The 23,559-nt window shown below is 45.3% G+C and overlaps 2 long non-coding RNA genes across 5 annotated transcripts; both read right to left on the bottom strand.

Moving 5' to 3' along the window:
• Positions 1–9,708: 9,708 nt before the first annotated feature.
• Positions 9,709–10,328, bottom strand: LOC127326488 (uncharacterized). The gene is made up of 2 exons (XR_007867899.2): positions 10,184–10,328; positions 9,709–9,966 (listed from the first exon to the last, which is right to left on the bottom strand). It is a non-coding gene; the product is annotated as an uncharacterized lncRNA (long non-coding RNA).
• Positions 10,329–10,384: 56 nt separating this feature from the next.
• On the bottom strand, positions 10,385–15,162 carry LOC127326487 (uncharacterized). Of its 4 annotated transcripts, XR_011747287.1 has the most exons (8): positions 14,869–15,162; positions 14,683–14,779; positions 14,441–14,517; positions 13,482–13,557; positions 13,199–13,315; positions 11,272–11,437; positions 10,945–11,047; positions 10,385–10,835 (listed from the first exon to the last, which is right to left on the bottom strand). It is a non-coding gene; the product is annotated as an uncharacterized lncRNA (long non-coding RNA). The 4 variants fall into 4 exon arrangements; XR_011747286.1 differs by having other exon boundaries at positions 10,385–11,047; XR_011747285.1 differs by lacking the exons at positions 10,385–10,835; positions 10,945–11,047 and having other exon boundaries at positions 11,190–11,437.
• Positions 15,163–23,559: the final 8,397 nt, after the last annotated feature.

The following is a 23,559-nucleotide window of genomic DNA, read 5'->3' as shown; positions in this document are numbered from 1 at the left end:
GTGGTTGCCCTGCTGGTGAGACATTCGCACCCTCTGTTTGGGCAAAAAATCCCAGGCTTCGAAGGGCAAGAGTCTCTGATGCAGAGGCCAAAAGAACAAGCACAACGAAAATGGCCAGGTGATGGCAGTGAACCCCCATTCTCCTTGAACTTGCAGTGGATCTAATGGTGGTAGAAGGTGGTGGTAGTTCGTGTTTGTGTGAGTGTGTGACGACGTGCCTGTCTGAACTTGAGACAGAAATCTGGAGAGCGGAAGCTGTATGTGTCTGTTGATATAGGTCCTCTTAAATTGCATCCACCAAAGTGACGGGTAAGAAGATCTTGGTCCAAAAGAGTAAAGCTCAAAGTGATAAGCCCCAAGTGATCACTTTATACCACCAAGCCCATTGATACAAACAACAGATACTTATCCTTCGAAGTGAAATAAATTGCACTCTGCTGACTAAAGGCTGTTTATGTAGATTCTGGTGAAAAGTAAAACATGAAACTGGCCTACGGAGGCCCAATTACCTAGATGTTTTTCTTCTTCTTGGGGATAGGCAAGGAAATCCTCCAGGCCAAACTACTAGTATAATGCTTTATGCTGCATCAATAGGGTTTCAACTTTGTTTGTGTACAGTGCACACCAGAAGCTTCTCTTTTAACACACTTCTCAATGCAGAACAACACAGGAGAACACATCGTCTTGTGCTTTCTTTAAGAGCAGTTTCTTGTGCTGGAGCTGTTGCTTTATTCTCCTTTACTCTTTCATCATTCTTGGCTTGTTCTGGGATGTGTCTCCTTTTGCTGTGGATTTGGTGGGTCCTAAAGCAGTCCCCATTCAAAGAGCCAAAGAGCAGTGGCAGTGCAACACCTACACCAAAAGGATCCTACTAATCCAAACAACATTCAGAACTTCTGAACTTGGATATCCCCTTCATTTATTTCATTTAACTTCAACTTAAAAGTATCATTATTTGGATTCTATAATATTATATCTTCTACTCTATCTAATATACAACAAATACTTGAACATATGAATGGTTAGAGAATATTTGTGTAGTCTTGATTTGTGAGCAAGATAATCCTCTCAGGGCACATTTTGTTGGTCGGGTAAGAAAACCCAGCGAAGCAAACACAAAGATAGGATCTTCAGGGGCATAGTCTATAATTATAGTTCCTGAACAAATCGGAAGAAAACAGAAAAAAAATTCTAAAAAGCTAGAATTGTCATGGAGATTAAAAAGTCTCCATAGACAAAAATGTTAAGAGTATCAGGAAATTTTGAAAACATACATAAGCCTAGAGGATGTATGGCCCAACCATCCGTGGAGCAGAATGGCAACAACAAAGATGACAACCCGTCCTTGTACAAAACTAGCATTGATCTTCATAAGTTTCCATAAATTTGCTTAATTAGGTTTGAAACAGAATAACTCTCTGAAGGAGAGAGAGATAGGATGAAACACATTCATGTTGAAGTAAATATAATTTAACATAAATAGGAACAAAAGCAAAGCAAAGACCTAGAGATAGAGAAACTAAAGAAGGTAATAGGAACACCACATACTTCCATGCAGTTGGTAACATGAGAAGGAGGAAGACCCTGTTTCATTCTGTTGAGGGGCACCAACATGCTAGAGGTAACCACAAACTTTTAGAAGGACTTGTTCAAACTACAAGATAACAATGGAAGGAAGCACTGCTTCCCTCAAAAACAATATAGCCAAGGGTGTATCAATCAAGATCTCATTTTGTGAGGAGAACAAAGTTTCCAATGCAGAAAATGATATCCCTTAAGCCCCTTCGACAGGAAAAAGAAGTAAAAAAAGTTCTTATTTACTATTACTCTGATGGAGGCCCTAGCCCTGATTGCATGCCCTTCTTTTTTACCATTAAATTTGGGAACTCATCAAAGTTGGAACTCTTTGATAATTCTTATCACAGAAAAGTAGATATCTTAGACTGTTTTTTTCTTTCCTTGCCCTGATCCCCAAACAAAATATCTATAGTTATAATCCCTGAACAAATCAGAAGAAAACAAAAACAAAACATGAATAATTCCCAAAAAAATAGAATCGTCATGGATATTTAAAAGTATACATAGAAAGAAATGTTAAGAGAGAAAACTAGGAAATTGCAAAAACATACATAAGCGTAGAGGATACATGGCCCAACCATCGGTGGAGCAGAATGGCAACAACAAACATGACAACCCGTCCTTGTACAAAAACTAGCATGATCTTGATAAGTTTTCATAAATTTGGTCAATTAAGTTTGAAATAGAATAATTCTCCCAAGGAGAGATAGATAGGATGAAACATATTTATGTTGAAATAAATAGAATTTAACATAAATAGGAACAAAAGCAAAACAAAAATCTAGAGATAGAGAAACTAAAGAAGGTAAAAGGAACACCACATATTTCCATGTAGTTGCTAACATGAGAAGGAGGAAGACCATGTTTCATGCATTCTCTTGAGGGGGCCCAACAAGAGAAGTTATGGAAACAAGTGACATGCTAGAGGTCGACAAAAACTTTTATCATGGCCTGTTAAAACTAGAGGAAAGCCAAGGGCTGCAGCAAAATCCGCCGCTTCCCTAAAAAATAATATACCCAACAGTGTACTCTTGTTGCGGTCAGAAACCCACCGGCGAGCAGCGACGGGCAACACAGTAGAGCCGGGAACAACTTAGGGCTGCGGCTGGCCCTGGTCCCTCCGAGCGACGGCCCGCAAAGCCTCCGGCACGCACGTCTGATGCTGGTGCAAGGGCGTGCCACCTGACCTATACCTGGTCAGGAAGGTGATGGAGATGCCTCGCTTAGTTTCCTGCATGGCATACACGTAAACATTAAATACGAGCCTCGATCGGCTCTCAGGTTATCCTGTGAATTGGCCCAAAGAGCCGATCCACCCATGATTCGTACGAGGTGTACGAATATATGGTGGTCCTGCTTGATCAAGATAAAGCTAAAACGATCTACGACGATTTAGGGTTTTCACCGCATAATCGGATCATCCTACTCACGATTGGGCCTCGCGGTCACGTACGGTGATCGTAAGCCGATCCTAGACAAGGCCTAAAAACCAACACGAGGTTGATCCCCGGAACGTCCTGTCTAGGGCTAGCAAACTACACCCTACGCGTCGCTGGATCCTCCAACCCTTTGTAAGGCCTAACTATTGCAGATATTAAACTAATCCTTGAAGAACAAGGAGCAACCGTAACGGATCGGATCTACTAAATAATGATCAAGCGGGGTGCCGCCCCTACACCTAAGATAGGTGTAAGGGCGGCTAGATATCTAAGGGTTGCACTACGACAGCATATGATACGAAGAACAATGCTAACCCTAACACATCTAAGATAACTACGTTGCTCGCCATCAAAAAGGCTTCAGTACGAGCAACGCATGGCAACGAATAAACTTGTACTGCCTAGATCGCAAGATGCGATCTAGGCAGCATGATGCTTACCCGGAAGAAACCCTCGAGACGAAGGAGTTGGCGATGCGCCTAGATTGATTTGTGGTGAACGATGATTGTTGTTTATTTCATAATCCCTAGGTACATATTTATAGTCCGGGGGACTTTCTAATTTAGGCATGCACCTAACCGTGCACGGGTTAAACTCTATCTTTCAATCTAAGATGCGATCTACTATGTTACAGATACACGGACAAACTAGCCCAAACTTTGCATAACAGGCCGATTCACGTATTTCTTCCATGTATATTCTTCAAGTCCATCTTGATCGCGGCCCACCTCTGACTCGGTCAAATTCTGGTGATAACACATGCCCCCCTGGTTTTGGAATTGATAATTCCAAAATCACTCTGCTTTTTCTTCGTCGGGTCATGTCGTGGCAGAGCGGAAACGTTGCAGTATCCTTCATCATGATGCCTTGTCTTCTCAACTTCTCTGCAAAATTCTATAGCTTTAGCATCACTTCCTCGGAAACTGCAATGGCATTAAATCTCCACTAGGCTCCTCATTATTTATCCGTGCCGATTGATTAGCCCTCTTCATCCCCTTCCTCTGTTCTAGCTATCGGCGCCAAAAAACCCTCTTTCCCTGTAGCAATGTCTTCCTCTTCCTCCGTCTCCTCCGGCCTCTCCCTCCAGTCTTTCTCCTCGAGCGAGCCGGAGTGGAACTTCGACCATGTGCCAGATGGTCCACCCGAAGCATTCGTCGGGTCAGATGGCGACCTGCCTCTGACCGATGGGGAAGACGACCTCAAGTTCCTCATTGAAGGGGAGCTGATAAGCGAAAGCGAAGACGACCTCCATCCCTGGGTGAAACCCACCTCCTCCAACGGGAAGGAGGAAGAAGAAGAAGTAGAGGAAGAAGAGGAAAAGGAGGAGGATGATTCCTCCTCCCCCGCTAAGCATCCGTCGGCAAAGCGATTCCGCGCTTGGGCGGACAGCAAAGACGATGATGATGACGAGGAGGGACAGGAGGAGGATGAATCCTCCTCCTCCATCGGATACCCGCCGACAAAGCGCTTCCGCTCTTGGGCGGACAGCGAGGATGATGATGATGACGAGGAAGAAGAAGCTCCGGCCGAGGGCTGGGGCAGCAGCGACGAGGAACTTCCTGGGAGCAGCGCCGACGGCATCGACAACGGCGACGATGAGGACAGCGACGACTAGTAGAGTAGGACTAGTAGTAGCAGTGCACTAGGCACCAGATCCCCCTTTTGAGAGCCATCGGCTCTTTCCTGTAAAGCCGCTCCTTTGAATTAATAAGAATTGTTCTTCCAATTTATCTTTCAATTAATCCAATTTCAATCCTTCCGCTCGCCACACCAAGACCGATAGCAACGTATCGGATTTTTTCCTTTAGACGCCCATGAAGCCGGACTCAGATATCGATCAGACCGTCAGTCAAGCACTTCTCAAAATCAGGCTGTGATTTGGTACCTGACCATAATATCTCGCAATCCTATAGCCGATGACTGTTCATCGGCTATTTTGAGAATCCAGTCTCCTTCCTTTCCTTGCAGCAACAGGTCGGTCCAAACCCTGTAAAAGACGACGGCTCCCCTTTCCGGCTCCTCTCTGTAGCTTTAGCAGTCTTCTTCTGGAACAACTCACCGCTTTCGGAGAAGGTTATGATGCAGGGTCAGCCGATGCAACTCCAATCGGCTCCCAAAAACAGAGCATCTACCAAGTTAGTTGCCCCCCGAGCCTTAATCAAGGCGAGAATACCGGTGAGGATGCACAGGTCAAACAAAAAGGCTTTGACCTCAGGTAATCTGGTAATCCGAGATAGCCACCATGAAGAGTCAGCCAAACTTGCCCCCATTGATCAGCTTCCTTCCACTGAACGCCGATGTTGTAGATGAAACACCAACAGCTTAATGAGAAAGAGGCTGCCTTGCATGCCAAACTGATGTTACTGCTGAACCGGCGCAAAGGGTTGTCGGCTCATTGCAGTCGAGGCTGCTCTCATTGTACATTCCCTTCAAGGAAACAGAAGCTCTTGAAGCCGAACTGAAAACCATCTTGGCGAAAATCTGAGCCTTGAGAACATAGCCGGTAGGTCTTGTGTAATTGTACTAGAGTCGATGGCTGCGCATCGGCTTCGTATCATGAAATTTTTTTTTACTGGCCGATTTTTTCTATCGGCCCCCAATATTTCACTGCACACATGTTCACCTGCACATGTTCATCTGATTTAGGTGCCCCCCGAGCCGAATCTGTCAGGTAACTGCAGATATCGGCTCTGTAGTTTAGCCAAGGCACTGTATTTGCACGTCGGCTTCGGTAGGACCAATGTTGATTTTCCCTGACTCATCAGCAGACGTAAACCGCTGCCCAGTAGATCGACGTTGCATACAAGCAGACCATGTGGTGAGGATAATTTTGGCCGATTGCTGGAATCGGCCTCCATATTAATCGAAGCGCTCAATGAAGGTTTTGTAATGTTCCTTCATAGATCTTTGGGGCCGATCCCAAGGATCGGCCTCGCCACGTTTGCTCATCGGTTTGTTCTTGCTACACGGTCAGGCCTGTGGATAGAACCAGCCTAACCCCATCCTTTGTCACGTCGATGCGCTCGCCGTCGTCTAAATTGAGTGCATCATTTAATCCTGGAGCACTAAACTCCGTTGGAAGGATGAGCACCATGTTCGTGCCAGCCGATGTTTCATCATCGGCTTTCCTTTGCTTGGGGCGCCACACCATTTTTTGTGGTCGACCCTCTTCATCCAGGGTTCGCTGAATTTTCGCGGCCAGATTAGGCCGCGCCTTCCTTAGCGTGTGCAGGTACAACCTTTCGGCTTCTTCCAAGCCGCGCAGCCGCTGAACCCTACGCTTTTGGGAACGGTTGAGTCCATCAGGGCACCACCTTGGCCGGTGGTACCTGTCTTCTTCTTCTTTTTCGTCTTCCAAATCCTCGAGATCTTCTACCCGAGGGGACTCAGCGTGTTTGCTTCGAGGTGGGAGAGGCCCTAAGCGTTGGAACACGGACACGTTAGCTGTCTCCTTCTTCTTCTGGTTACATTCTGGGCAATTGCCGATTGTAGGCAATCGGCTCGTTCCTGAATCCCAGCAGTGTCTGAAGAAGGGGCAGTCCCAGTGCCTATCCTCGTCGTCTTGCTTCCTCGATTCCTCCTTGGCATGGCGCTCGTACTCCTCCTCATTGCGATCATGCCGACGATGTCTCCTGGCGTCCCTAGCCAGACGGTCTCTATCATCATCGTCGCTGGATCGTCGGCGTTGGCTGTATTGACTCACATACTTATTGAGGAGGTGATCAGAGAGGGGTCGCTGATATCTTATGTTCTTTACCTCTCCCTCTGTAACGTAGCGCTTGCCATCATGGCGGAGCCGATCGCGTGGAGCGGCCTCCTCTGTGTCCTTGCTACGAGAGCAGCTGCCCTCGTCTCCGTCCTTGCCAGCGTGGTGTCCAGGTCCTACCATGTTGATGCTGAACGAGGATCCTGGCTGGCAACCTTCAGGGTAAGTGTACTCCACCATGTTAACGGCGGGGAAGGGGTGGGTGTCGACTTTCATGGCGTACTGGTTAAAAATCAGACGTCCTTGTTCTATCGCCATTTGGATCTGCTGACGCCACACCCTGCAGTCGTTGGTGGCATGGGAGAGCGAGTTATGCCATTTGCAGTATGGCTTTCCGTTCAGCTCCTCTACCGTGGGGATTTTGAGGCCTTCGGGTATCTTCAACTGCTTCTCCTTGAGTAAGAGGTCGAAGATTTGCTCAGTTTTGGTCACGTCAAAATCAAACCCTCTGGGCGGACCTGGTGGCTTAACCCATTTGCAGGACACGGGGGTTGCCCCCCGAGTCCATTCAGCCACTGCTACCTCTTGATCTCCCGCAGAGCCTTCGTCTTCATCTGCCTCAACCAGGACTACCGCACGCTTGAATTTGTCCTGGTACAAGTCCGGATGGCGCTGTTCATATGCTGACAGTTTCTGAACCATGTGCGCCAGTGAAGGGTAGTCTGCTTGGGAGGCCATGTCCTTGATTGGTGATGCAAGGCCCACCACTGCCAACTCGACTGCTTCTTTTTCAGTCACACGAGCCGAATAACATCGGTTCCTCAGATTTCTGAAGCGCTGGATGTATTCCGCCACAGTTTCTCCACGCTTCTGACGTATTTGAGCTAGATCGGCAATGCCGGCCTCGGAAGCTTCTGAGTGAAACTGCATGTGGAACTGTTCTTCCAACTGCTTCCAAGTCCGGATCGAGTCCGGTGGCAACGAAGTGTACCACCCGAAAGCCGATCCCGTGAGGGACTGTGCGAAGAACCTCACGCGTAGTGGATCCGACGCTGAGGCCGTTCCTAGCTGTGCCAAATATCGGCTCACATGCTCGATGGAGCTGGAACCATCTGATCCACTGAACTTGGAGAAGTCAGGGAGCCGATATTTGGGTGGTAGCGGGACCAACTCGTATTCATCGGGGTACGGCTTGGAATAGCCGATTGTCCTCCTTTTCGGCACCATGCCGAACTGGTCCCTCAGGATCGTACTGATTTGATCCGCGGTGCTGGCTGCAGGAGTCGAACTCTGAAGATTCGCCGGAGTGGCATACTTAGCCAGCCATGCTTGCTTTTCCAGCTCTGAGCCAACTGCAGGAGCTGCGCTCTGGAGGTTTGTTGGAGTGGCGTACTTAGCTAGCCACGTCTGCTTCTCAAGATCTGTCGCTGAAGTTCCTCCTGCTTTCCCAGAAGTCCCTGCTGTTGCGGCTGGTTTGTGAGCGCCCAGTTACCGCAGTCTGGCACGTATGTGCACATGTACCCGTGAGGGATCTCCTTAGGCGCCTCATGCAAGAACTGGCAGTCACTAGGGTCACCACCGATCTTGTAGACGACGAATGCCGGTGAATTCGGCACTTCTGGTGCTGCCAACGCAAATGGCAGCGGTGGACGGGACTGGAGTGGCATCTCTCCTTGGTGTGTCCCGAGAGCTGGTCCTGATGGAGAGTACTGGTGCCTCATGATCTCCTGGATCACCCGAAGAGCGACACGCTCCAAAGTGTTCACCAGGTTCTCAGAGTGGCGGTGCAGCGAGTGAGCCACCAGGTAGTTAATCTCCTGACGCAGGGACCTGGTGCGTTCTTCTGACGGGGCGGACAGGTCTATTCCATCGAGCGCACCATCAGGCGAGAACCCTTTCCACCTGATGCCATGTGAACGGGTCCTGTGAAAAGAGCCGATAAGGTCGGCTTCGAGGATAGCTTTGACCTCATCATACTTCTTCTTGAGCTCGTCGGTCAGATCCTCGTACGTGACTGGAGTGCCGTCCGCCATCTCAGATGTAGATGGCGATGTGGTTGATGTCGAAGATTGTCCCACCGGGCGTGCCAGAATGTGTTGCGGTCGAAACCCACCGGCGAGCAGCGACGGGCAACACGATAGAGCCGGGAACAACTTAGGGCTGCGGCTGGCCCTGGTCCCTCCGAGCGACGGCCCGCAAAGCCTCCGGCACGCACGTCCGATGCTGGTGCAGGCGTGCCACGACCTATACCTGGTCGGGGAAGGTGATGGAGATGCCTCGCTTAGTTTCCTGCATGGCATACACGTAAACATTAAATACGAGCCTCGATCGGCTCTCAGGTTATCCTGTGAATCGGCCCAAAGAGCCGATCCACCCATGATTCGTACGAGGTGTACGAATATATGGTGGTCCTGCTTGATCAAGATAAAGCTAAAACGATCTACGACGATTTAGGGTTTTCACCGCATAATCGGATCATCCTACTCACGATTGGGCCTCGCGGTCACGTACGGTGATCGTAAGCCGATCCTAGACAAGGCCTAAAAACCAACACGAGGTTGATCCCCGGAACGTCCTGTCTAGGGCTAGCAAACTACACCCTACGCGTCGCTGGATCCTCCAACCCTTTGTAAGGCCTAACTATTGCAGATATTAAACTAATCCTTGAAGAACAAGGAGCAACCGTAACGGATCGGATCTACTAAATAATGATCAAGCGGGGTGCCGCCCCTACACCTAAGATAGGTGTAAGGGCGGCTAGATGTCTAAGGGTTGCACTACGACAGCATATGATACGAAGAACAATGCTAACCCTAACACATCTAAGATAACTACGTTGCTCGCCATCAAAAAGGCTTCAGTACGAGCAACACATGGCAACGAATAAACTTGTACTGCCTAGATCGCAAGATGCGATCTAGGCAGCATGATGCTTACCCGGAAGAAACCCTCGAGACGAAGGAGTTGGCGATGCGCCTAGATTGATTTGTGGTGAACGATGATTGTTGTTTATTTCATAAACCCTAGGTACATATTTATAGTCCGGGGGACTTTCTAATTTAGGCGTGCACCTAACCGTGCACGGGTTAAACTCTATCTTTCAATCTAAGATGCGATCTACTATGTTACAGATACACGGGCAAACTAGCCCAAACTTTGCATAACAGGCCGATTCACGTATTTCTTCCATGTATATTCTTCAAGTCCATCTTGATCGCGGCCCACCTCTGACTCGGTCAAATTCTGGTGATAACAACTCTTAATCAAGATTTCATTTTGCAAGGAGAACAAAGTTTCTAATGCACAAAATGATATCCTTCAAGCCCCTTTCAATGAAAAATAAGTAAAAAAAGTTTTTTTACTCTTATTCTATGGAGCCCCTAGCCTTGATGGCATGCCCTTCTTTCTTATTAGTAAATTTGGGAACTCATCAAAGTTGGAACTCTTTGATAATTCTTACCAAGGAAAAGTAGATATCTTAGACTGGATTTTTTCCTCGCCATAATCCCGACAGAAAATGCCTATAATTATAATTCTTGAACAAATCAGTAGAAAATAGAAAACATGAATAATTCCACAAAAATAGAATCATCATGGAGATTAAATGTCTCCATAGACAGAAATGTTAAGAGAAATAAGGAAATTTCAAAAACATACATAAGCATAGATGATATATGGCCCAAACATCTGTGGAGTAGAAAAATTCAAGATATGGCTGTGATAGCTCCAATTTTTAACACTTTCTACAGAGGTTTTAAAGTATACAATTACTCATATTGTCACTCATTACATGCTCCATCTAGCTACAACCATGCCTATTTTGTGTACTTACGAGTTCTTGTTCACTTTCATATGAGCTTTGCACATTTAGTAGTTTTAGTAGGATTTTACTATGTTGCCCTTGTCTTTGACATGTGTGTAGGTGTTATGGTCAATCATGGATAAAGAAAGGCAAAAGGTACAAAGAGGATACAATATGGGAGAGTTACAAGAACCTAACTTAGCCATATGAGGTGTGGGAAAAGTGATATTTTTCCAACATCTTATATTTAATATCCAAGGCCATGGTATTATAGCCCTCGTCCATACGATCCCAATGAGCCGAAGAACACCTAAATCATAGTATGTATGAAGAAACGACTAACAAAATATGAAAGCATCAGAGGGAATAGCGACCATCGGTACGGACAGACCCCGCCCGTACCGTACGGCCGTACGAACCTCCGTCGACTCTGTTTCTTCAAACGGAACAACATTTGTGAAGGTCCGATGTGCATATTCGGCCCTGAGCTCCGTCGATTTGCGAAACCGACCTCCAGAGTGCCTATATAAAGAGGGGAGAAGCCAATGAGGAGACAACATCCATACACGTCCTTAAGGGCGGTGTGGGGACCCCGGACCAGCTGTCCGAAATTCCCTGTTATGCATACAGTTCACGATCCCATGATCAGTGCGCCGTGAACACATAACCGAACTGATATCAAATTACACCATCCATTACAAAGCGGAATAAGAAAATTACAACATGGTCACATGACCAATACTTACATAATAGCCTCGAAGGGCCTAAACTAAACATCAGAGTAGCATCATCACTTCAGCAGCGCAGTACCCAAGTCATCTGCCATAACCCTACAGGCAACTGACTGGGAAGACGTTCCTAGCTCGCATAGACGTCGCCAACTCCTTCTTCATCCGTCGTGTTCCTCCAAGTCTGGCCAAGTAAATAGCCAGGGACAAAGCCATGAGTACATTTGGAATTGTACTCGCAAACCATCAAGAAAGGTACTTTGCAAGAGTGCAAGATAACAAGTGCTAATCTACGATGACAAGAGGGAAGAGCTAATTTCACTAGTGGAAATAGCAGGGGGAAGAGAATCAGTTTCTCTTGTGGATATAGCATGTGGAAGAGACATAGTTTCTCTCGTGGATATAGCATGCCGCCATCTCAATTGATGGGGACGCTAAGGAAGTTCTATGACATATCTATATCTTTATTGGAGATGAGGTAGCATAAGTCCATCTCAGTTGATGGAAATGCTAGAGGATTCCTATGACATACCTATATCTTTATTGAAGAAGATACTTCAAAAGATACTTATGACATCTCTATATCTTTGTTAAAGAAGATACTTCAAAAGAGTTCTACAACATAAAACACTAGGAAGGGAGTAACCCAGTTTATTTCCTTTCCGACCATATCCATATGGTCAACCCAACCATTCTAGTACCCTTCCGGTACTCCGAAAACAAGTTCCTTTTTCCTTTGGTAAACACTTTCTCAAACAAAACTCATCAGGCTAAGCAACAGCCATTTCAACCGTCCATGACTGCGGACACGGCTATTCGAATAGATTTGACTCTGCAGAGTTTGCACACTTTCCCCACAAGATCCGCGAGTTTATCATGTGGGCATCATCCCTGCATATCAACTATGCCATGACAAAAACTCGGACATAGCCTTTCGCCTATTCGTCTTAGCACGGGATCCTACCCTATGGAGTATGTACCTCCCCGGCACCGTGGCAGCTCACCTCACTTTGAGCGTGGCTCCATCGCCAAGCCAGGAGACCCATAGTGTCTTCCGGACGGGTCAGCCCCGAAGGCCTCCCGTTATAATATTGTCTCCACCAACGACAATCCGGATTCAGGGGTAACCTTACCCTTATATAGTTGTGCGGTGTCCCATGTTAAGAAGAACAAACTACGAGCTAAGCCCCGTCCCACCCCAGGGTAATATGGTTGCGCGGGTTAATTGTCACGGGTGAATACTTAGGCGCCAAAGTTTTCGAAAACAAGATTTTCTTTCCAACCATCTTTGCCAAGATCCTTTCCTTTCATAAACACACGCTTGGGTAAGTCCAACTCACTCAAGGTTTTCAAAAATTCTTTTCAACAAGGTATTTTTCCAAGGGGGTTCCCAACCTATAGTTTTATGAAGGACTAAGAGTCACAATGACATGATGCTAGCCATCATACCACAAGGGGATGATAATTGAGGTGTTAAGGGGATCATACATGCTTAGGATAAGCATGTATAGGGACAACATAAGGAGGATTATTCTTTCATATTTGTGGTGCAAAAAAAATACAACTTAGATAGTGGAGTAACACTATCAAACATACTCTCCAATGGGTACACGGCATACTCCTATCAAGTTGAGAATACACCAAGATCATGGCATTGATACCTCTATACTACAAAAGTGGTGGGTGTGGCGTAAGTCATTATCTTGAGATGGAACATGCTCAAGTCGAGCATACAAGATAACCAAGAGGAATAGCACGGCCATGATACCATGCATCCCATAATCATAAAGACAATAGTGGAGTATCACCACTAGGGAGTACCCCACTAGCAACCATACATAGATGACAATAATAAAGAGAACAACACACATAGAATCAAGGTGCTTTGGATATCAACAAATGACATCCAACTAGACACCGAATCAGAGATCAAAAGATGGCTTGCCTTGGCTTATTTGTCCATGTACTTCTTCAACTCCATCAATTATAAGAATTCCAACAATATAAATAATCTTCTCATCCGATTCCACTTCTTCTTCTTCTTCTCCGGAATTGTTCGCATCTATCGCCGGAAAATATAAAAGGAACACAATCAATCACATTGCATCAACAAGACAACATTCAACAATCAAAAACTAACCATGCATCCAAGGTATAACATGCTAAGGGCCTATAGATACCACAAAACAAGTTTAAGAGTTTTAATTTAGAAAACCCCATTTATTTACCTAGTAAAGGTATGAGTGCATCACAACTTAGCAATTGCCTCTCTCGGTTATCACCATGGTATAAACCAAATATCCCCTGGTAGATAACATCATAAAGATGACAAGTGCATTAGTTTGGCATCAAAAACATTCACAATATAATTTGAAACATTTTTGGAAAAGCGGGCAATCATTCTCCCTATTTTAAAAAGCTTACATAACACTACACAAGAATATGAGCAAATGATATGCCCCACCATTTGAAGACTTAAGCAAAACAAAAGAGCTAATGTTAAATGGCAGAGGTTTTGTTTTGCAAGCATAAAACAAAGGTTGCCCATCTCTACTAAAAAGAGTTGGTCAAGGGTTTTAAATAAACCGAAAAGTTTTGCTTCAACAATGCATGTCACACATATACATTACTAACAGCAACAAATATGTATGAACAGAGGCTAATAATATTTTTCCTAGATGGCCAGTACTAATACAAGACTAACCCAATTGGAATCACCCAAAAAGGTTAATCCTACTATTTTAGGAATTTCTTTGAATCTGACTGTACAGAAAACAAGATCTGTAAGCCATAAATCGTAGAAAAATCCTAAAAATATGGGACCACCGGCATTTGAAAGATATTAAAACAGAGAAGCATACACAATTGGATTTGGGTTCAAATTGTTTCTGAAACTCTCACAAATGGATTGACAAGTTTACTGCATGTTTTCACCATTTGCTTTAACTATGGAGTTGAAGAACAGATAAAAGTTTGAAACTTGTTTTAGATGGTTAAGAAAACAATCAGTAATCCTACAGAATTGGAATCACTCAATTAGGTTCAAAAATGGATTTTTGATGAATTAAAAGCCAACAGCCATGTCTGCAGAACACATAGAATAAGTTTAATTCACCACAAATCGTACATAAGTCATAAAAATATGAGGTCAGCTGCATCTGAAAGGTATAGAATAGGTGTTTCTTACCCACTTGGTTTCATCGAAAAATTCGTTTCCAAGCTCCTGGTTTAATTCAACAAAGTCAGATCTGACCAGATCTTGATCTGTGAACCATTTCAATTTCAGGAAGTCATTTGAATTGAAACCAACGCCAAAATGAAGGTACTGGAGAGGGCTTTCACCCACAGTTGAGTTTGCTCAAAAAGGATTTGTAAAATGGAAGAAATCTAACAAACAGTGATTCTGCATGTTTGCAGAACTTTATTTACCATGCAAAATCCTTAAAGAATTTGAGCATGAGACCAGCGCCAAGTTGTAGATCTTTTCAATACCTATCTGTGGAACTTTGAATCACTCGATTTGGATCTGCACACGAGATTTGGCGGATTTTACAAGTTCGTACCAGAATCTGAAACAGCAAGATTACAGAAATTACTGCAAGGTTTTGGACGAACTTTGCTCAAGAACTTCAGATCTGAGGATAGCTCAACCTTCTCCATGCTTGGACCAACATGCACCTGCATCAAGATCCAATCTAGTGAGAGGAGAAAGGAGAAAGAGAGCTGGATTCATCAAAGATTAGGGGAGAAGAGAGTGAGAGGGAAGCTCTCATGGTGAGGGGAAGCTTGAGGAAGGAGGGGAGCTTCATCTTGGTGGCTTTCCATGGACATGGCCGGCCATGGAGCTAAGGAGAAGCAGCAGCTCGTGGGGAGGAAGGGGGAGGAAGGTATGAGGGAGTGGAGTGTGAAAGAAATGAGGCAAGAGGAGTGGAGGTGGCCGGCCAAGCTCTTATATAGAGGGAGGATGGTGGCTGCCTCCATTTTGATTGGCTAAGGTGGGTGGCTGCCCATTTAATTGTTGGGGTAGTTGGGAGGCAATGCTTGCAAGAGAAGGAAATTAGGAGGAGGGGCTGGCCGAATTTCAAGTCATGGCCGGCTCCTTTCTTGTCATGAGCAAGTGAGAAATGTGAGAGAGATGCACAACATTCATGTGAATAGATCAAGGCATGATGTTGAGGAGGTAATGTCAATGAGTGATTTTGATGATGATAAGATTAGGAGTAAATATCTAAAGATAGAAAGGGGTATGAGGGTGGCATGTGCCATGTGCCATGAGAATAGTCTCCACCACTTTGGTTGAGACCAACTTATGATGAAGAGAGTTCCCAAGGTATAGTTGATGAATAAAAGTTCTCATTTGAATTTAGAATTGAAAAGATTGAGCTTGACCACATGCAACAATGCATGAGTATGTCAAGATAGAGGGAATGGTGATGGTGGCTTAGTCAATGATAGAGCCAGATTAAGAGAGATGGTGAGTGAAGTATTCATACATTCACAAAGATGAATATATTGACATAAATCATCAACTTATGAGGTCAAGGTGATGATGGAAAAGAATAGAGGATTGGGATGGGTATGATTGAATATAAGTTGCTCTTCAAATAAGAGGTCAATTGGGAAGTGATTTGAAAGTATCAAATGATCATCTATATGACCAAGAATTGGAGGATGAGGGAATACAATGTGGTAGATCAGAGAGATACACAAGATGTGCAAGAGTTTCCATTTGAAATAGAACTCAATTGAAAAGTATTTGAAACACCTCAATTGTCTAGGGACAATAGGGAATGAACTCAAGTGGAATGGAGTTTGAAAATGTTGAGAGAACTAGTTGGAACATAGGAGTTCAAAATGTTCTACTTACTTTCTCAAGTGAAGTAGAGTTTTCTCAAATTTAAAGCAAACAAGAAATGGTATAGGTACCCTAAACAAGCCTTTTGTTAAAAAGAAGGCAAGATAGAAAATAATGTTTTTAGAAATCAGTACTAGGTAGAAATGGGATGAGAAAACAAAACCCATTCCAGTTCCTTGTTTTCCTTGAAGAAATATTTTGAAAAGCTCTAGTAAAACTAGAAGTAGTTTTGTGATCAAAACTAGAGAAGGAAAATCAATAGGATTTTTGAGAGAGAAAACTAATTTAGGGAGAAGTGTTCTCAAGGGTAGATGATGGCTACAAAATGTACCCACCATTCCCACTCTTGGTTTTGTGAAGATTAAACTTGAATAAAAACAAGAGGTAAAATTGAAGGAAGTGATCTAGTGTTGAATCATTGAATAGGGTACAAGATCAAGTTGAATATATGAGTTGCAAGGATTTAATGAGATATGCAGGACGTGGAGGTCAAAGAAGGTGTTGCATAGATGGGATCCATGCTTTGAGATCACCAATAACAGTTGTGGTTGCATAGAGATTAACTGCCAAAGTCTAGACATTTTAAGCTTGTCAACACAGATGGTCGACATGGCCTCAAAACCATCAAGGATGAGTGGGTATAAGAGAGGGATGTAGCTAGGGGTAGATGATCCCAAGTTTTGAATTAAGGATGATTGAGCTATCTTGTACCACCAAGAGAAAAATCAAGATGGCACACTCATGTAGCCATGAGGAGAAGAGTTTGATGTAGAAAAAAGGAAAACAACTTTTCCTAGGACACACATGTGTTTTATTAGGTGAGTTGTTTGTTTTACCACTAGAGGTGTTGTTCTTTGAAGTAGCTCAAGACAAAACTCAACAAGCAAAACAAGACAATACATCTACCAACAGATCAAAGCAATTCATATTAACAGACAGATCAAGGCAATTCATCTAATTAGTCTTTAGAAAAAGTTTTTGTTCCCCCTAATTTTTGCAATAAGGACAACTAATCAAGGTTGCAAAAGTTGGGGTGTTACAGGCGGAGCCCTACCGTCGCCTCCATAGTTGCCGCCTCTCCTCAGCCGCCACCTCCATCACCAGCTCCACCAACACACAAGAGGAAGAGGGGGCGAGGATCTTGAAGGGCAACGCATCGGTCTCCTTCATTATCATCATCATAAACAACAACGTCTCCATCGACGATCCCCTTTGTCTACTTGATTATGATCCAAACTCTATTAGGATTTGCTTGGAGGTGCCGCTATTTACAACTGGTGTCGATTTTCGTCCGTAAATGCGGATGGAGGTGGAAGGTGAATTTCACTCCTCGGCCCTTGAGGGTTCCTGTGTACTGCCTGCGTGCTGGTATGCCCTGCATGTCTATGTAATGCTAAGAAAGTTCGACAGTCCTTCTGCAGATGTCCTGACTGCCTCTTCCCGTTATTATCAAGGAAAAAGTGCATTTGGCATGGTCCGTTTAGGAGATCCTCGGGTGATACATATGGCCTCTGGAACCTAGGCCCATTATTTTGTCTATTTGGACAGGGACCGTCCCGCTGATCGCTTCATTGCTCATTACTTCGCTGGTAATCATCTCTATTGTTATTTCCACCAGTTGTTCGGAAACCAGCCGATATTTGGCCAGGAGCGTCATAGTCAGAAAACTATCGAGAGAAACATCGTCTATTTTGATTATTTCGGTTGCGGTCCTCCTCACGCGACCTATGCCGCTTGTTATGAACATCATCTTCTCCATCCGCCAAGCGATTCACTATTTTCATAAGTGCTGCTATTGTTTTTGGATTGGTCCTTTCCAAATCTTCGACTAAGTCCTTTCTTCAGATTCCGTCAACAAACACATCTATTGCTCTCTCGTCAGATATGTTTTCTGCCGAGTTTTTGATGATGTTCCACCTCTGGATATATGTCCTCATAGATTCATCATACTTCTGTCTGCAAGCCCTTAGTTGCTCCAATGATGCAGGTTTCTTGCATGTGGATAGAAAATTCTTCACAAATATCTCCTCGAAAGTTTCCCAGTTGTCGATGGATCCAGGTGGCAGATTTTTTATCCATGATCTTGCTGATCCACTCAAGTGCACCTGGATGCTTTGCATTGCCGTTGATTTAGTTCCACCTATCAACTTCACCGTCTCCAGGTAATCGACTAGCCAATCTTCGGGATCTTGCAGGCCGTCAAACTTCTTGTAGTTGTCAGGCAATTTAAACCCAGATGGAACCCTTACGAACTCGCCGGGTAAAGCAAGGGAGTCCGCACATATCCTCCTCCTCAACCTCAGGTGAATGGCGACGTTCCCTCCTTTCTTGTCGCGCTCTATCGACTCGCGCCTATGTTGTTGTATCTCTTGCCCCACTTGTTCTCGGAGGATCTTGTACTACCACTGTGGGTCGTGGACTATTTTGTCTTGGCGCACCTTCGGGAGGTGTGCTTGTACTTGCAAACGCTGTTCCCATGGCTCCAACTCCTGCCATAGCCATATTGTACAATGCTTCTCTCGGATCTCCAGGAGGTGGCCTGGATGCTAGTATGAAAGCTTGAGTCGCCATATATCCTGCCTCCGGTGTTTTGGGAATAATATTTCCCCTTGTGTTTATCGACATAAATGACATGTCGAGGTTCTGGACTAGATTCTCCCTCTCGGCTTCAGGTATATGCTGCAATCGAGATCTTGCCCTGTTGCAAGCTGCTCTGTGACTATCTCCTCCCAAAGCACCTGATTGTTGACTTAGCTCAGCTCTTCGCCTGCTTGACGCGGAAGCTGCGACCCTTCTCCTATCAAGCTCGGCTCTCTGTTTTTCAAGTTCTCGTCTAGCACGGGCGAGTTTATATTGGTATGCTTGCAACTCTTCAGCTGTGGCAGTCGTAGTTATTGGCTCCGTGCCATCGATAGCTTTTGCAGCTCTATCCCAAGCTGCTTGCGGAAGCTGCACCACCTGCCGTGTTGCAGGTCCCACATACTTGGTGCCTAAACCTCGCGTAAGATCAGCGGGATCGATGTATGGATTACCCACATCATCGAAAGCCTCTGATGTCTCCTCTTGTGGGCGACTTGTTTCTCCAATTACACAGACTTGGTGATTTTTTAGAGTTTGACTTTTGTCGAGGTTGGTGACACCATCGTATAGATCGGCGAAGACCTCCCGAACAGAAGTAGACTTGTCGATGAAGTCGAGGCTGTCGATGCTGTCTGAGTCGCTGCTTATACTGGAGTCCGCAGATGACTCGAAGGACATGTTGACAAGGGATTAACTTATCAATGCCTACGGGTTGTAGACTAGGGTTTAGTTAGAAGTAGAGGGCAAGTAGATCTCGAAGGTTTCAGCCAAAAAGTACTCGACGATATGAAAACTAGGGTTTGTGAGACAATGATTCGATGCTTTCTTTGTCCCTCGGCTCCCCCTTATATAGGAGGTGGAGCCGAGGGATTCGTGATACACAAGTTACAGAGTTCGGGAGGGTTTCCAACTCATCCCGCAATATTACAAGTGTTCTCTCCTAATACAACTCTAGCTTTCCTTAACTAGCAACTTGGGCTTCTGATTCTTCTTATCCTTCGGGTCGTGGGCTTTCAGTAAACTCCGGGTATCATCTTCGGCAGGCCCATTGGGGATGCCTATGTCAGTAGCCCCCGAGATTTTGCTTGAATCGCAGAGTCAAGGAAAATCTCTACCTTTATATTTATTCGATAACTCTGAACTTTACCACATATGTTTGCATACGAATTTCTATATTGTACAGGGATAATGGTAATTGGGGCTAGTTCATCTGACGGATCATGTACTAGTTAACTGCTCTAGTGGCAATCCGCAAAAACCTACTTCAAGATCACGTCCCTGTACATGATCACGGGATACTGGTGTAAACTTCGACAGGTGCCGCTTAAGGTCTTACCATTCTGTCGAGTCCCAGTCATATTTATCGGGTACCTAACGCGTCCGTTAGGATTTTTCTTCGTATCTGTTGATACGGATAAAAGTAGCAAACCGACGTCAGAGACGGCGCCACGCCACACAGAACGGATCTGGGGTCTTACCTTCGTAAAGTTTTGCGGCATTCAGAAATTGTTCGCAACTTTGGCGTTCTGAGAATATATTGTCGAGTGCTTATTCGGCTGTTGGAATAGCACATTTTATTGAGTCAACGGATGACTTATATTGCTTTCCCGATGGGAGTATATGTCGAGTTATTTATATAACTCGAAATATGCTCACTTTTTATTCTTCTTTTTCTCTCTCTTTATTATAATTTCATCGGGCACGCGAACAGCGTTCCCGATGGGAGTAGCCCCCGAGGCTACAGCCAAGGACTTGTGCTTGGGTGTAGGCTCCACGCCTTATGTCGCTATATTTTTCACCTGTCGAATAATTTTTCAAATCTCTCGGGTGCGCGAACAGCGCTCCTGATGGGAGTAGCCCCCGAGGCTATGAGCAAATACTTGTATTTGATCATAGGCTCTCACCATTTCTATTTTATCTTTCTCGGATTTTTTCATTTTTCCAAAGTAGCCCCCGAGCATTTGATCAAAAACTTGTATTTGATCAAAGGCTCCATAATCTTCTGCTGTCATCATTTTTATGCAACTGCTGAGTCGAAATTTTCTCTTGCTAAGGTGACATCACTGCTGACGATAACCACGACCGCTGTTCCTGGAAAACGCGAGAAGTTCTCTCTCGCTGCCTTGCGGGCCCAAATTACTCACCGTATTGACACATCGTGCAAGTGGGGGACACACGTCCTCCGCTTTTTCTGGCGCACGTACTGTAGCTCCTGTTCTTTCTCGTCTGTATGAAATTACCTTTTACCCCTTGTCCACGTGTATACCACCTGTCCCGTAATCTCTCAATCCAACGGCGCATCGATTCACCGCACCTCTATATAAAGGTATCATCTTCCTCCTTCAGTCTTTTCGCACGCGCCGCACCTCTGCTTCTCCTCTGCCAAATCCTCCATTGCTCCCATTGCTTCAAGCTCGCAACCACACTCACACCTTTCGTCGCCAAGTTCATTGATGCCGCCTCGCATCCGTTTGACAAGACACAGCACTCCAGAGTCAAGAATGGCGACGGCAGATCTGGGAAGCGCGGAGTGGGAAAGATCCAAGATCTCTGCCCAAGACATCAATCTTCTGAAGAAGATGGGGTTCAACAAGAAGGAGAGCTCGCTCCACTTCCCCAAGGAGGAGAGCTATCCCAAGCCTCCAATCGAGTATCGGGTCAGTTTCGTTGACCACCTCATCCGAGGTCTTTCTCCCCCAATCCACGAGTTTCTTCGGGGTCTTTTGTTTGTCTATGGGCTTCAACTGCATCAGTTGACGCCCAATTCCATCCTCCATGTATCTATTTTTATCACATTGTGTGAGTGCTTCCTCGGGGTCCAACCTAACTGGGCTCTGTGGAAGCGCATCTTTTGCCTCCACCGTAATGGCTCCCACAACGTCGCCTACAATATTGGCGGCGTTGTTATCTGTGTTCGTTCTGACGTCGAGTATTTCGACGTCAAATTCCCCGAATCTGTCCAAGGTTGGCGAAAGAAGTGGCTGTATATCCAAGAAGAAAGCTCCAATCCAGTGGAGGACAACATCGCCCCTTTTGACGGAGAAGCCAAGATCCTTCGCCGCCGTTCTTGGGATGCTGAAGCCACTGAAGCTGAGAAGTTGGTGACAGAAGCGCTGATGACTCGCATCCACGAGCTCCAGAACACCCGCGGCAAGGAACTTTCGGGCATTGAGATTACTGCCTATTTCCTTAGGATTAGAGTGCAGCCTCTTCAGGCTCGCAAAAATCCCCTCTGGAAGTATGCTGGTGAAGAAGATGTCGACAGGCTCTCAAAAGACCTTCCTTTGAAGGATTTTGAGAAGCTTATCCGCAAAATCTCATCGCTCAACAAGAAGGATCCAATTCCATCTTCTTGCCGCATTACGCCATATAGTAGCGCCAATCCTCTTCCCGAGGTATTTTTTCCTCTTTAGTTGCTATATTGTCTCGTCAAGTTTTAATATTTTATCGACCACTGTCTTGCTACTTTTGCATAACTTCTTTTTTTATCGACACTTTTCTCAGAACCACCCTGTTCTCGCTTCTCTTCCTCCTCTTCCTGAGGGTGGAGAAGTTGAAGACCGTGCTGTTGTCGACGATGACAACCAAGGCACTTCGCATCCTCAAAGTGAAGTCGCGGGTTCTCACAAATCCGCGGCTTCTTCTGAGAAAGATGCTGATTCTGAGGCCACCGCTTCAACACACTCCCTTCCTCCTGCTGTTTCTCCAAGGAACAAGAGGAAGAGGAATGAAGTCGAAGATTCCGGCACCTCCAAAGCCGAAGAAGTTGATCCTTCGGATAAGAAGACAACTTTTAACCCATACGATGACGCCCTCATCAGCTCGTAAGTTATCTCTTGCTTCATACTGTTTTGCTCTTGACATTTTTGTCCATATTGATTCTTATATTGTCATCATTTTTACTGCAGTGATGATGAGGAAGAGGCGCAAGCTATTGACGCGACTGCTCGAACGAGTACGTCGCGTACTCTAGTTGTGTCTGAGGTGCAAGTTGAAGGAGAAGAATCATCGCCTCCTCAGCAAAACACCGATCAGCCAACTCCTCCTGCAAGCCCCCTTGCCCCTTCGCCAAAGAGGACAAGGGTGGAGTCAATCGCGGAGCCTACCTTACAATTGAGTAGTTCCTCGACTCCTCTTTTAGATGATGTAAGTCCTTTCCAATGCTGTCGATTTTTTTTCATTGTTTGCTTCTTTTTTCCTCTGCGCTGTCGAACTTTTGATTATATTGATGCCTTCTTTCTTTATCTTTCTTTATCAGCCTTTGATTAAAGAATTCATCCGCTTCGGTGCCCAATTCATCGGGTACCGTGAATATGCTAGCAAAGTTGAAGGTAATATTTTTCTGCTTCTCCTAGCCCATGATTTCTCAGTCCTTTCTCGTCGTGTTTTTGACTGGTTTGACTATTTTGGCAGAAAAACTGGCGGAAGCCAACAAACGTGCCGATACACTTGCTCAAAAATTGGAGCAAAGTGAAAAGGCTCGTAAGAAGGCCGAATCAGATGCTAACAAGGCCAAGGCAGATGCTGCTGGTGTTGAAGATCTTCGGAAGAGGCTTCACGACGCCGAAACTGCTTTAAGCGACAAAATAGCTGAGCAAGCTGCTCGAGAGGGAAAGATCCTTAATCGCTTGGAGTCACAGAGTCGACGTTTTGTTAGTAAGTACTCGAATCCTTGTGCATATCCTCGGGTTACTTCACATTTTCCAAGCATTCCTTATCGACGAACTACCCTTTACTTATTTTCAGGGAGAACTCATCAAGAGTACGTGGTGGATGGTCCTGAAGGCGACGAGCTTCTTGACGCGCTGAGCCTTCTCGAAATCCATGGGGATGAAGCACGCGAAGGCCTTGCTGATGCTGAAGCAGGTCTG

This window comes from Lolium perenne, chromosome 6, assembly GCF_019359855.2.
Source record: "Lolium perenne isolate Kyuss_39 chromosome 6, Kyuss_2.0, whole genome shotgun sequence".
Classification (NCBI taxonomy): Eukaryota; Viridiplantae; Streptophyta; class Magnoliopsida; order Poales; family Poaceae; genus Lolium; species Lolium perenne.
Note: the sequence above shows the minus strand (reverse complement) of the source record. Positions and strands in the feature narration are given on the sequence as shown.